At 40.4% G+C, this 18,836-nt stretch overlaps 1 protein-coding gene across 1 annotated transcript in view; it reads left to right on the top strand.

The window, feature by feature from the left end:
- LOC150080869 (voltage-dependent calcium channel type A subunit alpha-1-like) overlaps window positions 1–18,836 on the top strand; it is a 1,489,217-nt gene that overhangs the window by 57,296 nt on the left and 1,413,085 nt on the right. The window lies entirely within an intron of this gene.

Below are 18,836 nucleotides of genomic sequence, written 5' to 3' on the forward strand. Positions count from 1 at the left end.
ATTTCGAAAGGGTCACTCACGAGCTGGATTTAGGGAATAATTTCGACATTGTTTATTTAGATTTCAGCAAAGCTTTTGACTCAGTCCCACATGAGCGGTTGCTTTATAAGCTGGAACAGGTTGGAATCACTGGGAAAATCCTTAGATGGATAGAAGGATGGCTTCAGGGCAGGAGGCAGAGGGTTGTGATAAATGGCTATTCCTCAGATTGGATTGATGTAAGAAGTGGGGTTCCCCAAGGATCAGTATTAGGACCACTGTTGTTTTTAATTTTCATAAACGACATTGATGAAGGGATAGAGGGCGTGATGTCTAAATTTGCAGATGATGTTAAAATTGGTAGAGTAGTTAATGATCACTGTCAAGCTGAGCTTCTTCAGAGAGACCTAGATAGACTTCAAGAATGGTCAGAAAAATGGCAGCTGTGCTTTAATTCAACAAAGTGTAAGGTATTACACCTGGGAAACAGTAATCCCAAAATAACTTATTCACTTGGTGGAGTTCAACTAAACCCAGTACTGGAGGAAAGGGACTTGGGTGTTACGATACGGTCAGACATGAAATTCTCTGAGCATTGTAAACAGGTTGCAAGGAAGGCCCATGGTGTCCTATCGATGATCTATCGAACTTTTGCAAGTAGAGATAGGGACGTGATAATCCCATTATATAAGGCTTATGTTAGACCACACTTTGAATACTGTGTTCAAGTATGGAGACCGCACCTAAAGAAAGACATCGAGCTTCTTGAAAGGGTGCAAAGAAGGGTAACTCGCCTGGTGAGATCGGCAAAAGGGCGTCCTTATGAAGAAAGACTTCGAATATGTGGGTTGCAGAGTTTGGAAACTAGACACCTTAGAGGAGATTTGATTGAGGTGTTTAAGGCTCTGAGAGGCATCAGTAAAATGAATGAGGACAAAATTTTCAAGATTATAAATGATGCTAGAACTAGGGGACATAAATTCAAGTTACGGGGGGAAATGTTTAGATTGGACTGCAGGAAGTTTTATTTTAGCCAGCGAGTTATAAATTACTGGAATAAGTTGCCTTCATGGGTGGCAGAGGCCGACAGTTTGGGGAAATTCAAAGGTCATCTGGATAGTACTTTCGGGTAAGGGAAGCGCATAGGATGATAGGATTAATTTCCTTTTTATTTATTTTTTATTTCCTTTTACTATTTTTATTTATTAATTATTATTATTTATTTAATTTTTGTTTTTATCATTGTTTTGTTCGGATTTTTTTTTTTTTTTTTTTTTTGGCTGGTGCAGCATAAGCCATAGGCTTTCTTGCACCATACGGCCGTTACTAATACTAAATACTAAACGTGCCAAGCCATTTACTTTAGAGGAACTTACCTCGGTGGTCAAGGAGATCAAAGTGAAGAAGTGTCCAGGAATGGATATGATTGAATATGTGTTCATTCTCCGGCTATTAAAATTAAGACCTCTCTACTTGCTCTTGCTCTTCAATAAATGCCTCATGGATGGCATCTTTCCCCTCTGTTTGGAAAGTTTCTTTGTTCTGTCTTATCAAAAAGCCAGATAAGCTTGCCTCAAATCCACGTGTCTACAGACAAATTGCTCTGCTAGTAGTATCGGAGGACGGTTTGAACCGATTTTGCGGGGACGAGTCCCCAGGAGGATATGGATCCCAAAAGTGTGAACCGATTTTGTAGTGACAGAGGCGGGTTTGATTTGGTGGGAAATGGTATTTTGGAATAAAAATATGTTTTTCTCTCAATAGCTGGCATTAGTTGTAATTTCAGAATTATAATTTTTACCTTTGGGTGGTAGTAGGCACGAACCAGGGTTGTTTTGTTTGGTGGGCGTTGCTCTTACCTTGCGACTGTGTGCGTTACCCCGTTAGATTTGGATTAGATGTAGTCTTTGAATGTATCGATTGTGACGTAATAGTGAATTTTTGTGAATAATTTTAACGTTAATATTGTGGCAATGATTTGTGGGAGTTAATAGGAAAGGTGTATTTTGGGGATGCTTATTCTGTGGAGAGGGCCGCTGCCCTCCCTGCCCCGTCTCATCCTGCCACTGCCCATCCCGCATCTGCATTACGGCCCCTTGTGTGCCAGATGAAAATCCATGCGTGATGAAGAACTTTTTTTTTTTTCTGAAAGATAAATTCCTCACTGTTTCCTTCTATTGTTCAGAGCTGAAAATAAAATCTGAATTCTTAGTTTTTGTTGTCCTAAGTTCAACCTTTCATTTTATTTTATTTTTGTTGTTAGATTATGTTATTTTCTCAAAAATTGTAATTTGTGAATATCGAGAAGTAGACAATTCGATTTTATTCTGGTTATATTCTTCTTTGGAATTAAAATGGATATTTTCCCTTGAAAAACCTATACAGAATATATATTTCTATCGTCAACCTTTTGTTTTTCTACCTTTAGCTCTATCAACAGTAATTATCTTTAGGAATCACAAGGACTGATAAAAATTCAAAAGCATTTAACCCTTTATTTGCACTTACCTGATGGGAGGAAATTTGCAAAATGCATTCAAAATTCTCGACCACAACCACCGACACACACACGAAAATCACATGGCGATTGATTCTACTGCATATTTAGATTTTAGTCCTTTTCAGATGATTGAATGTAAATTAGTTTATTTACATATTAGCACCAAAAAACAAATTGAATCTGACCCGAGATATACTTTTGCCTGCGTTCGAAAACTTCAGCTGACGAGTTGTATAAATCTGCCCCTTTTGATTCTGAGTTGAAAAGAACATTCCAAGGTTTCTGTCCTGATCTCATTGTTGAGTAGAGTGAACTTCTCAAGTGTAACGAAAGTGGTTGTTTACACTTTTTCCAGAAAGAACAACAGAAAGATTATTTTCATTTTAACGGAGTAAGAATTTACATAGTCACAACAATGCAGACGCATGGAGGGCAGGCCATTATGATGATAGTTTTATTGTCAAAATACAGTTAATTTTTCGCTCCTGTTACTTAGGCTTACTAACCAGAGGTGCTTATAGAATTTTCAAAAAGCAAAGTTAACAAAAACACAAACTATTTACAAACTTTACAAGGGGTACCACGAAGCAGACGCGATGTATGTAAGTGGGATGAATACCTTAAACTTAGTATTTTTCTGTTGATAGAAGTATGACTAACATCATGTTTGTTGATCTTATATGGTGTAAAACGGACAACACCAGTTTCTGCAGGGTTAAAAATTTCAAATTTAGAATGTGTGTGTGAGATTGAAAACATTGTCATGTATGATTCCACTGTATCTGCGGCGCATGTGCTGTGCGTTTTCACAATCTCCGGATCGACTTAATAGTAAAAATTTCTAAAGCTAAAAGTTTAAGATTGCATTTAAAATCTACTTAAGCTTTCTCTTAGTAAACATAGGCGCTGATAACATTTACAAAAGCCAAAAACTATTTAACAACTTAATAAGGTATAGCCACTAAAACTTTTGTTTTGGAATCGTGCAGCAAACTGAAACAAAACCCCACCAGGCTTGCACTGTGGAAGCAGAATTGTGCAGTTGCTTCGAAAAGCACAAACACAAAACGATAATTCACATACTTTTCAAAATTTTCGTATTATTCACTGGAAATATATTCTCAAGGTTACACATTGTGAAGCAAATAAGAAAGCACATTTTTGCACTTATTTGTATAAAAGCACAACACACACACAACTTCAACTGACAGAAAGAATGCAGTTTCTTTTTAATCCCCCTTGTTCACTTGAACATCACTGGTGAAAACACCCCTGTACATGCCGTTTCTACCAGTTTGACTAATATCCGCTCAAGAAGAAAACGAGGATTGAACACGTGATGTGTTCAAGCCTCGTTTCCGGTCAGTTTGAAGAGAACGAAATTACCCGATTTTAATCTTCAAGATGTGTGAATAAGATTTTCTGATAGATTCCAAATGTAGTCTATACGGAAAAAATACATTTTCCTGATATTAGCTGTATACAAAATTGACATAGTCCAATGCATACATAATAAAATTATACGTAATAACGCATTTTCGCTTCTGTAATCTATATTTGCAATTGACATTTTTCGTTTAATTATGCACAAAATGGGTAAATTCTTTTTATTTTTCACCTGAATTTTCATTGAAAAACGTGCGTTTATATCGGAAACAAACAAGTGTCTATTTTAACTATTCACATGTCTTTGCAGTCTACCGACAAACAGATAGTAATCACATTTATTTCTTAACCCTAACACACAAATAGCGAAATATGGCTTTTTAAACCCAGATATATACGCACATCTCGGCACTAGTACTCGGAGCTGCGTCTTTGGAACTGATTCTTATCGAAATACTACTATCACGAATCACACTGCAACTATCGCAGTGGAAATTATGAAAAACTCAAATTTTTAACGTATAAATTTTCATTGCTGAGGGTTTCGTTTGTATGGTGGTTAGGAAAGTTTGATCCCAAACTGGACTTTGAACATGAACACTCGTTAGTCAGTTTTTAAAAGCGAATAAAGCACTGTGATTGGTTTACATCTTTTTCCCCCCTTGGGCTAAGGGGATCAGGGGCAAAAACGGATTTTGGGGGAACATATGAGTGAGTGCGTTTATTTGTAAAATTTACATTTCATGTACACTTTTTCTGACACTGTATACTTTCCAACATCAAGTTTCTTTAAAACTCGAATAATGCCTCTTGTTTCCAAAAATACAAAACAGTGTTTTTTTTTTTTTTTTTTGAAACTTTGGAAATTTTTAAGCTTCAGAAGTCGTACTTATTTATTGATATACATTTTATTCTTGGGTATGATTTGTGCATGTCAAGCCGCCACCACTGCCCCGCATTCTGCACTTATATTTAGGAATCACAATGACAGATAGAAATTTACAAAAAATTCCAACGGGCCAATCACGTTGCATTGTTTTCGGTCGTCTGATAGTGTCGTGTTTGTTTCAAAATTCAACTTCCTGTTTCTGGCTGTTAAGTTCAGAGACGTAAGAGCTAACCGCCATTGAAATTTTACTTTGACTGACTTTCGTACTTCACTGTCCAGATTTGAAAGTCAGAATTCACTAATTGTCTGTAGCTTAATTCTAAACGAACAACACTCACACACACAGTACTTTCGTTGAAAACTTGCCAATCAGCAAGCCCGTGTTCACAACGAATTTAATCCCATTTAACTGGTATATAAGTGGTCGATAAAACTAGGCTTTTGTAAATTTTGTCTGTGCTTTTTTTTTTTTAAGGATAACAAGTGTTGACAAAATAAAACTTTAAAAATTAACTGCTAAAGAAGATGAACTTAACTGTTTAAAGAGATTCACAAAGTAAAGTTAGTCTGATTAGTCAAACTTTGGAAATTTAAATTTCAGAAAACAGTGACAATATGAACTTATGTTCTGTCGACTGTTCTTGTGTGCAAAATTTGTATGGTTCCCGCTTGCATATGATTTCAAGGTCAATCCACACCATTGAAATTGGAGAAAAAGGGCAATGTTTCTTACTATGAAAGAAATTATTTGTGACATTATGAAATTGCGTGACGATTAAAACCCATAAGTGGACAGTTCAAGCCATCTGGTTCTCTCTCTCTGATTTTGTGATTTTAGTTGTTAATACAAGATGTTAAAGTAGAAATTACAAGCATTAAGTTAGACATTTTGATTCTCTCCCCAAGAATAAAAGTTAGAATTGCACATTTACAGGTTAGAGGAGGTGTCTTGGACTCTTAATCTCTAAAGTTGGGAATTGCCAATATCTGTGCAAACGTTTACCTCATTTCGAATTTGGTTTAATGTGTGTTGTTTAAACTGAAAACTTTCAAAAATTGAAACGTCAAAAATTCGATCTTCATTTTTCTTTACTTTTGAAAGTCAATATGTTTCTTAACAACACAAGAGTGTATAGAATGCAGATTGCTAAAGGGCATAAGTGTGAAGAAATTCAAACGGAGGCAAACAATAGTTCTAAAGTGCAGGATATGTGTCGGAACATAAAAGGTTGACTTCTTACACGCTGTATTATTTTTAACTTGAACTTGCTACTACCACAGGAAAAAAAATTACTAAAGTCGCAACTTTGATAATTTCATCTCACTTTCTTCTTGTGGCTACATTGTGTTAACATTAGCGAAGAATTCTTGCCATTCGGTTTTAAGGATAAGAAGCGCTACAGAATAAACTTTATTTGTAAAATAATAAGAGGAGTTTACCTCAATGTAGTATGTAGAACACTTCCGTAATGATACCCTCCAAAAATTAAACCGAAAAAATCGACAACTTACCGGTACATTAGAGTAAAATATAAATAATTAAATTATCAATTTAACACATTCAAATCAATTTAAAACAATTAAAAATCAAATTAACGCAATTAAAAGAATCTAACGAAAATGTTCAAAACGATTTTCCTTCCTGAAGCTAACAACGCTTTTCGACCGTATGTCGTGATCACAGGAATAAAAATGATCGAATCGGGTTAAACCTGAAACTTAAATAGTGATTATTTGTTTTCGCGCATGCGCGAAAAGGGCCACGCATCGGAGATCAAATATGGCCGCCGAACATTAACAGAATTCTCGTGTAATTTAATTTCAACGGTTTTTGCAATTAATAGTAGCGTATAATTACGTTGAACGTTAAGTATTTTGGCCTTGTTAAATAAAAAAGTATGTTTTTCGTTAATGGCATGAAAGGCTAATACTGACGCTGCTGAACAAGAAGCACGAACTGAGGCTTCATGTTGATTTACACGAATATTAAGAGAAAATCGCGCCGAACCTTGGTAAGACGAGTCGCAATCACTGCAAGAAATGTTGTATACCAGATCATTAATTTGTGTTGCGAACGCGGAAAGAACCGAGCGATTGTTCAGTATAGTGTGTAACTTCTGTATTGGCCTAGCCACAATTTTAAATTCGGTATCTTTAAAGAATCTGTTAAGCTGTTTGTACCACTGTTCAACATATGGGACAGAAATAAAGTATTTTTTGATGTTACTATTGTTAATTGGTGTAGTATTTTGTATCCTATCCGTAGCCTGTATCCTAATTCGGTTTATCGTGGTAATGGAATAACCCCTGTTTAAGAATCTGCTAGTTAATATTTGTATTTCTGAGTCCAAAGCATATTCCATTAACGAAAAACATACTTTTTTATTTAACGAGGCCAAAATACTTAACGTTCAACTTAATTATACGCGACTATTAATTGCAGAAACCGTTGAAATTAAATTACACGAGAATTCTGTTAAGTTCGGCGGCCATATTTGATATCCGATGCGTGGACCTTTTAGCGCATGCGCGAAAACAAATAATCACTATTTAAGTTTCGGGTTTAACCTGATTCGGTAATTTTCATTCCTGTGATCACGACATACGGTGGAAAAGCGTTGTTAGCTTCAGGAAGGAAAATCGTTTTGAATATTTTTGTTAGATTCTTTTAATTGCGTTAATTTGATTTTTAATTGTTTTAAATTGATTTGAATTGTGTTAAATTGATTATTTAATTATTTATATTTTACTCTAATGTACCGGTAAATTGTCGATTTTTTCGGTTTTTCCATTTTAATTTCTGGAGGGTATCATACGGAAGTGTTCTACGTACTACATTGAGGTAAACTCCTCTTATTATTTTACAAATATTATTATCAGCGTAGAACATATTGAGTATTACAGCTCTGATTCATACTATCTAAAGAATAAACTTTAAAATTAATTGCTAAGCTTAACTGGTTTGGAGAGATCCACAAAATAAACAACTTGACTCTAGTTTGAGTTTATAGAGAAATTTTGCACCGTGTATCCATGAACACGACAGTCGTTGCGAACGCATGAAAAAATTCATATACATCGGTTTCTTTAAATGTACATCTCTTCAAAATTATAATGTCTACACCCGTCATGGTAAATTGTAGAAAAATAATACTACTGTCATTTTAAGACTAACAGTAAAAGGCAACATAAAATTAACGATGTAGACCTGACCAAACAGCCGCAGTTCAAGCTGGAAATCAGGTATGTAAAACTGAAAATAGACTTGAACATCCAAAAACAACGGGAGCCACAGGTGTGTGTCACAATAGAATGGGCACAATCTACAAATCTTATGTTGTTGTTGTTGTTTGGTTTTTTAGGAGCATTAGCAACTAAGGCCATATTGCTCCAGGATATGCGGTGGTCATTCCTTAACCTTTCCGCATCCTCCGTATTTGGTGGTGACGGGCTCGAACCCCGGTCTAATCAAGAAGCGTGTGCTACGCACTGCTGCTCCTTCCCACCTGGCTACGGAGGCGCCTCAAATCTTATGTACGCTTGTTTTATGACCTGTGCATTTTTACTGAAAGATAACTAAGACAATGGGCACTCTGCAACTATTGAAGTTGTGTGAAGTTAATATAAATTACTCTTAGAAACACGCTTAACCTTTACAGATCATTGTACAAATTCAAAAAAAATATATACAGTATATATATAGATATAAAAGTTAATATTGTAGACACTAATCCAACGATTGAAAAGGATCATTTCAGTAATAATTATCCTAGACGTGTTTGTTGGATTATAATGAGTCCCTGGAATCTGGTCGTACGTCTGATTCACAGACTGCACTTAAAGTTTGTGCTGTATTGTTTGGGATGAAAACTTATCAATATTATATGGGTGAAAAACCTTAACTTAGCATTTTCTTCTTAACAAAGTTAGCATTAGCATTTTTAGCATTAGTAGAGGCATTTGATGCAAGAAAGCAAGCTTATGCAGCATCAGCCAAAAAAAAAAAACCCCACTTCCACTTCACCCCTCTGTTCGTTCAAAATACCTGTCCAGCTGAGCCTTAAACTTATTTAGGCTATCAACCTCCACCACAAGGGATGGCAGTCTGTTCCACCAACCAACCACCCGCTGGCTAAAGGCAAATTTCGCACGTCTATCCTACATCTATCTTTCCTCAATTTGAATTTATGCCCTCTCAGGTGATTTTTCTGAGCTAGAGGAAGAATCCCATCAGCATTGAGCATGCTTAAACCATTCAAGGCTTTATACACCTCTATCAGATCACCTCGCTGGTGCCTAGTCTCCAGACACTGTAATTTGCAAAACTTAAGCCTTTCTTCGTAAGAGCACCCCTTTGTTCCATTCACTAATCTTGTTGCCCTTCTCTGTACTCGTTCCAGCAGCTCTACATCCTTCTTGAAATGAGGCCTCCAGACCTGTATACAGTACTCTAGGTGTGGCCTGACCATTGCCTTATACAATGGAATAATCACCTCCTTATCCCTGCTGGAAAAATTCCTGTATATCATTGACAATACTCCATGAGCTACTCTTGCAGCCGTCTGCACTGCTCAGAGAACTTCATATCTGCCTGCACAACCACCCCCAAGTCCCTTTCATTCTCTACCACTGTCAGTGTAGTACCACAGAGTTGATACGTTGCTCTGGGGTTGCTGTTTCCCATGTGTAGTACTTTACATTTGTCAATGTTAAACTTCATTTGCCACCTCTCAGCTCATCTGCTCAACCTTTTCAGATCCTGTTGCAGCAGCATAGTGTCCTTGACAACCCTGCCAACCTTTGTATCGTCTGCAAACTTGGACATTAAGCTTGATATACCATCATCAATGTGATTTATAAATACAGAAAACAATAATGGACCCAACACTGAGCCCTGAGGGACTCCACTAATAACATTAGTCCACAATGAGCAGTGTCCATTGATTACCACTCTCTGTCTTCTCCCCCTCAACCACCCCTTTATCCATAGCAGCAATTTGCCTCCAATGTCATACTGCTCCAATTTTTGTAGCAGTCTTCCATGTGCAACAGTATCAAAAGCCTTTCTAAGATCCAAGTATATAATATCAAAGTTATTCCCTGCATCCAGTTCTTTTGTGACTGCATCATAGTATCCAATCAAGTTGGTCAGGCAAGACTTCCCCTTAACAAAACCATGCTGTTAGTTCCTTGCTGCTAGCTCCTTGTGCGATGTGAAAAACCGAAATCGACATGTATGATGAATGTTAAAAACGGGGGGAACGTGGATGGGGTTGTCGCGGGGACAGACGGTGTACTCTTGCGGCCCAATTCGACACTAACACGGAATTCTCTATTGCCAACCGTACAACTTCTCTAGGGTAAGTGTAAGTGTAAGTAAGTAAGTGTATTTAGGGTCAAACGGCACAAGGGGTTCCCCCCATCTCCGCGTAGTTTACATTGTGGGTGAACCAGTTGACTGGAAAAGCCAGAGATTTAAAAGTGTATGGACTTTGTATATGTGTGATGCCTTGTACCGTTGTTCATCTGGTCATTTAGCCGCTGGGCCCCTACTGAGGCCCAACGTTGCCCCACTTACGCCCCGTGGAGGCAGACCAGGAACCCAGTAGTCTGTTTCACTCTGGCAGGTCCTGCCACTTAATTTCCTGAGATTTCGGCGGCTAGGACCTTAAAAAAAAAAAAAAAAAAAAAAAAAAAAAAGAAAAAAAAGAGACAGAAACGCGTCGACGTAGGGGTAGAATCGCTTAGTTTTGCTAGGCCAAGTTATGGGCGTAAGGTAATTTAGATATGTTAGGTTTTTGGGTAGGGCTTTCGCTAGCTTATAGATAGAGAGGGGGGGAGGCAGAAGGCTGGGGGGAGAAAGACAGAAATATGGGGCCAATAGAGTAGGTAGCCCCAGTTTTCAGTGGGACATGCCCATGTCCCACCAGAGTAGAAGATATAGGGTGAAGAGGAGAGGAGGACGAAAATGTCCCCCCTCCCCCCAGGGAAGTAGGTTTAAAGGTGAAGGAGGCTAGAGTGCCCTCTTCAGATCGCCATATGGCTATTGGCAGCTATTGTTTCAAGTTTCTTTATTCATGGGGCAAGCTCCGTCCTTGTGCTTGTGTCCCTCATCTTTAGTTGCAGCCTTTACATTGTGCTGGCTGGTGTCTCAATAGTGGTACTTGATGTCAGTCATTGTAGATGGTGATTAATGTCCTTCTCCTGATGAAGAGGTCTTGTGCGAACTGGGATAATGCTCTATATTCATCCTCAGTATCTATGAAATGGGATTCCAATCCTTTTGGTAGGTATCTTATTTTTGTTATAAGTACTCCTCTGAGGTCTTCATATTGTGGGCACTCGTACACTATGTGATTCCAGCTTTCTGTCTCCCCGCACGTACAGTTTGGGTCCTCAGTGAGTCCGAATCCGTGCAGCTTCTCATTGTAGGGTCCGTGTCCTGTTATTAGAGATGTCAAATGGTACCCTGGGAAGTACCAGGTCGGCTGTTTTGGGTAGATTTTCTGGAGGTCAGGTAGATATCTTCTGGTTATCTCACCCTTGGTGGTCTCCGTCCATCTTCTCTGCCATAATTTTAGCAGGTGGTTCTGTAATCTAGTTTTTTCCGTTTTTAGGTTGTTCGCTGGGTCAGTTGTGTAGTCCAGATGTGTGGCCGCCACTCCCCTGGATAGCAAGTATAGCAGACCTGTGCGAACGACCTCCAGGTCCAAAGGAAGCGCTCCAGCGAGTACCTGTAGTGCTGGAGTACTCACTGTACTACACGCACGCGTCGTAGTTAAGAGTATGGTCCTTTGGATCATGTCCAGAATTCTTCTATTCACTGCCAGTGCAGTTTTTGGGAACCAAATTGCTGAGGCGTAAGTAATTGCTGGGAGAAACGTTGTCCTGTAATATAGCGTCAGGGCTCTTTTTTTGAGTCCCCAATCTTTCCTAGTAACTATCTCTAGGGTACAGGGGGATTGGACAATAACTTGAAACTGAAATAAAGATGCACATTATAACTGAGTCACTTCCGATCGACAAAGCAAAACAGCGCCACCTAACGGAATAGCAAACAATGCCAACTGTTGATTAGAAAATTTTTTTCCTATACAGATATAGAGAGAATATACAGAGCATTAGCTAGGTTACATTTCTCATTTTTCCCCCTTACCTCCCAACCGAACACACACACACACACACAGAGGAACCAAATGAGGGACCCGCTTGCAACCTGAACCGTCCAAAGAGCACTCAGCCTGGGGCCTCCAACCATCCTATGCAGCTGCCCGTCTTCTGGGGCACAGAAGATTTATTATTCTTTATTTATTTTATTATTGTCTTTTTTATTTATTTATTATTTTTTTTATCCCAACGTGTCTTTTTTTTTTTAATTATATTTTATTTTATTTCATTTCATTTCAACCAGCACCACGGTTTTTTTTTTTTTTTTTGTTTTGTTTTGTTTTCCTTTCTTTTCCTCTAGAATGGGCCAGAGAGGATCCTGGCCCACCTTTTAGCATCACTAGGTGAGTCAGTCTCTTTTTAGACATTATGTGCTCTACTAGAACTGGCCCACCTTCCCGTGGTGTGGAAGAGTACCCAGAATCATCTGTCCAGGAGACTGACTCTTCTGGGTAGCGAAGTGGCCAAGACATAACAATAGAACACACACACAAACCTACACCAACACATTTCTGGCTCATTTACAGTTGAATCTGCTCATCACGGAGACACGACGCGGAGTTGAACAGACGTTCTAGGTGCTGCCCAATACATGTCCACATGCTGTCTGAATCCACGGAGAGACATCAAGTTTGCATATAGTGTGATTTTTGATATTGTAAAGAGCTTCCCGGCAATCGTATTCAACCACTGGAGCACCCACTATTTCAGGTGAGAAACTTCCTAATATAGGGGCAGAGGACCATATAATTGAAGCATATAGGGAAATGGGAACGATACGTTTTTGGATGTATTGGGTCACCAGTGTTAGTTTCGAATCCAAGTTGTCTCCTGTCATTCAGCCCAGATGGCAGCTAGAGTTTCTGATCAGGTGTTCTGAAAATGACTGAAAGTTGAGGATCTCGTCCCATGTCACTCCTAGGGTGGTGAATGAGCTGACGTTCTTAACCTGTGCTCCATTAATAGACGGTTCAGCTTGATTTTTATTAGTTATTTTCAGAGGTTTGCTATAAACCTGTCTTACCTAAGTATAAATTGAGCTCACGAAGAAGCTTATCGTTAGTGTGAAAATTGACGTCGGACATAAGAGTTCGTTCATTAGAGATTACAAAATAATTTATATTGTCGGCGTAAGAGTAAAATTATGGATCAGCGCTAGAAAGGGTTCCAAGGTGGCAGTGAACAACAAAGCTGATAAAACCCCTCCATGAGGAATATCCCAAGTGAGGGTGTATTCTGCACGAAATTGTTGATATTGTACAATTAGGTGCCTTGGCTTCAAAATGGAATTGATAATCTATAACAGTTTGCCTTCGATGCGGAAATAAACTTTCAATATACTCCGATGAGGCAAAACATTTTGGCCACCTACTTAATATGATGTTGGTCCTCCACGTGCAGCCGGAACAACTCATACCTGGGAAGGCATGGACGCTACAAGATTTCTAAATGTGGCTTGTGGTATCCGTACCAACACGTAACCAGCAGATCCTTTAACTCCTGTAAGGCCGTGGTTGGGACGCCGCAGATCGTAGTTGCTGTTTCAACACAAACCAGAGATGCTCGATGGGATTGATATCTGGAGAATTTGGAGGCCATGGTAATTCCTGGAAGTCTTCCTCATGTTCTGCGAACGAGTCTCGAACAATCCGTGTGGTGTGGCCTGGCGCATTATCCTGCTGAAAGATGGCACCGCCAGAGGGGAAAATCAATGTCATGAAAGGGTGTACCTGGTCAGCAATGATGTTTAGGTAAGTGTAAAGTGTGTTTGCGTCTCACAGCACCAGGGGCCCCTCATCTCCGTGTTGCTTTCATTGTAGGTTTAACAGTTCACTGTTAAAGGCCAGAGATTTAAAAGTGTATGGATTTTTAAGTGTAGTGTTATCTATCGTTCTTCTGGCCAATAACCACTAGACCCCCTGCTGGGGCCCAACATTGTCCACCTATGCCTCGTGGAGGCAGACCAGGTACCGAAGTAATTTTAAATTGTTATTCTGGCAGGTCCTGCCACCTAATTTCCTGAGATATCAGTGGCTGGGACCTTAAAAAAATGTTGGCAAAAAAACGCTGGAAAAGTAAAGCCAAAAGCGGTTTATATTAATGCATTTTAATTTTAGACGTTGAATTTTGACATTGTGTGGGGTGTATGCTGACAGTTTAGGCAGATTGCGGAGGGGAGACTGAAGAAAATTGGGGAAAAGACAGAATTATGGGGACGATACAGGAGGCTACCCCAAAACTTCAGTGGGGCAGTCCCAGGCCCCACCAGGAAAAGAAAGGGGGGGGGGGAGACGGAAACCCGTATTCTTCCCCCGGCCTAGGGAAGGGGTTTTAAAATGAACTAGGTTAGGCATCTAGTTAGAATCTCCAGATGACAATTGATGGAATTTGAGTGTGTTAGTTTCCTTATCTTCTACTGTCTGTTAATGGAACTTCTTTGTCAGTTGAGGCTCCAGTCAGTGATTCAAAGCTGCGTCGTGAGTTGTGGGTGGTACTGTACAGTTTTCAAGTTTGTGTTCATGGAACCGCCCTACGTGGGATGAACAATTCTTGAGCAAAGTCTGCGAAAGCATTGTAGTCTTCTGCGTTATCAAGGACGTGCTTTTCCAGGTCTTTTGGAAGATAGTCGATTTTGGTGAAGAGAGTACATCATAAGTCCTCCTAGAGCTCACTCATGCATTAAGTATAATTTCATTTTGATGGACCAATGGTTGGTTAAGAATAATGTGGCATGGAGACTAGGGGAGAATAATTTCAGCATTTCTGGAGAAACTTTCTCGTAATCTATCCTTTAGAGTAATTGGTCCACCCGGATTTCCAGGTTTTTTGTAGGTAGTGGGCTAGGCGTTTTTTCTCTGTGTTAGCTGGGTATATTTTGCAATCTATGGTTGATACTGCTTTGCCCTTAGAGAGGTGATATAGCAACTCTCATCTGATGACCTCAAGGTCCAGGGGTAGCATACCGGCCAGCACCTGAATGGCATGGGTGCTGACCGTGCACACCGCCCTGATGATGATCAGTAGCATTGCTCATTGTATTGTTTCAAGCTTTCTGTAGTTGACTGCTGTTATGGCCTTCGTGTACCAGATTCCTGCTGTGAATGTGATTATTGGTATGAAGATGGCTCTGTAGTACATGGAAATAGTTCGTTTCTTCAATCCCCAGTCGCTTTTTTATACCAGACTCCCGACGCATACAGGATGACGGGCAGAAAGACAGTTTTGTGGAAGAGGTTGAGAGTCATTTTACTCAGACCCCAGTCCTTACAAGTGATTCTTGCAAAGAAAGGAGAAATTTCTAATTTTGTTCCGAAGGTAGTTTATGGGGGGGGAGAATGAAGGATAAATTTCTGTCTAGGATGAAACTGAGGTGCTTCATTTCTGTCGTGAGCGTGATAGTCGCCCGATTTACTTTGATTTGGGGACGTCTCTTGACGTCCGGGGTCCCGAGGAATAGGACGAGCTTGTTTTTACTGAACATATTGCTAGGTTGTTTCTATCAGCCCATTGTTGTAGGGTGGAAAGCGCCTGGTTTGATGTATTTTCCAAATTTGCTCTGCTGTCCTCGGCCAGCATCAGAATGAGGTTGTCTGCGTAGGCTTGGGATGTGACATTTCCGAGATTGAGATTCAGAAATCCGTTCAGGACCGCGTTCCAAAGAAGTGGGCCCAGAACGGAGCCTTGTGGGCATCCTCTGTAAATTGATCTTGTTACTGTGCAGTATGGAGCAGTGACTTTGACAGATCTGTTGGATAGATATGTACTTATGCACTTAAATAGGTTGATTGGAAGGTTGGTTTCCCGGAGCCTGCCGAGAGCGCTTGGCCTCTTGTGGCAAAACGCCCCGCTGAAGCCGATTGCAATGACAAGGAAGTATTTCAGATCTGTTGTTATGGCAGCATTGACAGTGTTTCGCAGGACATCGGTGGTGGATTGTCCTTTCCTGAAGCCGAACTGATTCTAGGACTCTAGACCTGTATTTGAATAGTGTTTTCCTATCGTATTTCTTAGCAGGTGTTCCAGCAGTTTGCTGAGTACTGTCAAGAGTGCTATGGGTCGGTAGGACCCTGGGAGGTCCTGCCACTTTGATGGATTTTTTAGGATTAGTCGGAGCGTTGCCACCCTCCAAGCACGGTGGAAGTATCCTTCTTTTAGGCATTTGTTGTATAGTTTAATGTTTGCTCAGGAATGGTTTCGACTGTCTTAGTAATCTCTGGTTCTAAGAAATCTTCCCCTGGAGACTTCTTATTTCTCAGCTTGGCAGCCGCAATCTCCAGTTTAATCCTGGTGAAGGTTCCTCTTCCTGTGTTGTTGTGTAGGACATAATTTATTGGCAAAGCTGTGTTTGCTCCAGGGTGGATGGATCCAGATGTTCTGGAAACCTGGCATCTTGGATGTTGTTAATTGATTCTTACCATGTCTTTGTATAATCTCCTTGCAGTTTACTGGTTGCGGGAATGACCTCTCCTCTTGGGAGTTTGTTAGTTGTCACCCGATAGACCACTCCCCAGCAGTCTTCATTTCCTGCAGTAGCGACTAGATGCTCCCACGTGCGTTTTTTTTTTTTTTTCTTTCTCGAATTTTGGCTGTGTATCGATTCCTTGCTGTACGATATTGCTCTCGTAGCGCTTCGACTTCTGCAGCTGGCCAGCTAGGTGGTAGATGTTAGAGTGCCCGGCACATGGATGGCTAGACTCGGGGTATTCCAGCAGAACATTGCCCAAAGCACGACACCGCCGCCACCGTCTAGTTTTTGTCCCACGGTCCATCTAGCCACAATCACTTCCCTAGATAAACAATGCACAGTTACCTGGCCGTCCACATGGTGTCACAGGAAACACGGACATCGGACCAGAAGCCCTTCCAATCACTCAAGGTCCAGTTTCAATGCTCGCATGCCAATAGTTGCGGCGGATGCAAACGCTGGTTCCACACTGTGGGGAGCTGGGAATACCGATGAAAGAATTCAGGAGATCGAGGATTTCCTTTTCTCTGCTAGTTGGACCTCATCAATGATCCGTGGCAGCTTCCTACTTTCTCCTCCCTGCATGGCGAATCTTACATTGATATTACTGTTTGTTCCAGTGCTATTTTCGGTAAGATTCATAATTGGAAGGTTGCATTAATTATACTGGTGTGCAAAATTTAAGGACCAGTCAGGTTTTCACCTGTAGCTTCTCATAGGAGTGGCATACATATGGGAAAAGCATACCGAAGGAACCTCGTGTGGTACAGAAATTATGAAAGAAACAACACCGATACAACAACGGAAACCAAACGGTACAGAGGCCATTTATTCAAAAATGGCATCATAGCACTGGCTGCCATGATACAGATGCATTACTGCCAAAGATGGAACAAAGGGAAGTGGTGGTCCTCAGTAGGAGATATGGTCACCCCTAATGTCGATGCAGTCTTTGCTCTGCCTGTGCATACTTAGAACAATATTGTTGATAAGTTCTTGCGGTAACGTCGTCCATTCATCTGCTAGCGCCATCTTCAGCTGGTGAACATTTTCTGGTGGATGTGGACGTGCTGCTAGGCATCTCCCCAGACCGTCCCATATATGTTCGATGGGATTTGGATTGGTTGAACGGGAAGGCCAATCCATACAAACAATGTCCTCCCTTTCCAAAAGAATACCAACAGCTACAGTGCGATGGGGTGAGGCATTATTATCCATAAACATGAACTCGGGGCCAATGGCACCTCGGAAAAGATGCACATGGCGAAGGATTACCTCAGTACAGTAACGTACACCGGTTAAAGTACCGCCTTCCAGTATCTGGAGTTGTGTACGTTCATCCAAGATAACGCCTCCCCAGACGAGAACACCTCGACCGCCATATCGATCCGTTTCAGGGATGTACGAGGGGTGATATCGTGTACCAACTTCTCGCCAGATTAGCTGATGTCCAGAATCGCTGCTGAAACTGAATCTACTCTCATCACTAAAAGGTACCTTAAGTAAAGAATTTCTGGTTGTAACCTTTAGAAATAGTGTTGAAATTGTTTTGCACACCAGTGTTAAAGTGACCACAAGGGCATTTCTTTTGATTATTGTGGGGGCTGGGATGCCTTGTGTCTGGGTGGAGACCAGTAGATATAATATTAGATCTATGAACTGGGATAAATTTGATAACTATATTCAGGATTAAATCAGTGGCGTTGTGGGCTGGGCTGTATGTGGTCCTACCCAAAAGGCAGAAATCTTAACTAACATTTTAAAGTCAGTAAGTCAGAAATTGTTGAATAGAAAAGACGTGTTTGGAATCCCGTGGTGGAATTCATATTTAGATGAATTAAAACATAGGGTAAGATCTGCTGGGAAAAATTTTCTGAGGGCAAGACAAATGGCTAATCCGCTTTAATCATAGAATTTAAGCAAAGCTATGGAGTTAAATAGAATGAATATTCATCAAAGATTAAACAATATAAGCGACTTGCATGGCAATCATTATAAGCGACTTGCATGACAATACAAGGTTTTCTCTGAGAAGTTAGTAATAGATAATTTGCTTATTCTGTGCTGTAGGGGAACAAGGAGGATATGGTGACCTGAGTTCCGTCGGTCCAGCAGGTCCCATCGAACTTGATAACACCCATATATCAGACAAAACCCAGAAATAAATCAACTAACTGGGTGGTAGAACTATCCTCCATGGCCTGGAAAGTACTAATGCAGCAGGCAGGAATCTACATCAATTGCGGCAGTCATCGCTTCGGAGAGCACATGGCTGTTCCAACGTGTTTTAGGTGCTGCTGATTTGGCCAAACCACAAACCTCTCCAACCTGTGGGCAATGCGCAGACGTAGGCCATAATTACAGCTCCTGCCCCAACAAAACCGCTCCACCAGTGTGCACAAAGTGCAAAGCCCTAAAGGTACCAGTAGTCCACTCCATCAGGGACAGCA

Source organism: Mastigoproctus giganteus, chromosome 9 (genome assembly GCF_048544385.1).
Source record: "Mastigoproctus giganteus isolate SK-2022 chromosome 9, ASM4854438v1, whole genome shotgun sequence".
Taxonomy (NCBI): domain Eukaryota; kingdom Metazoa; phylum Arthropoda; class Arachnida; order Uropygi; family Thelyphonidae; genus Mastigoproctus; species Mastigoproctus giganteus.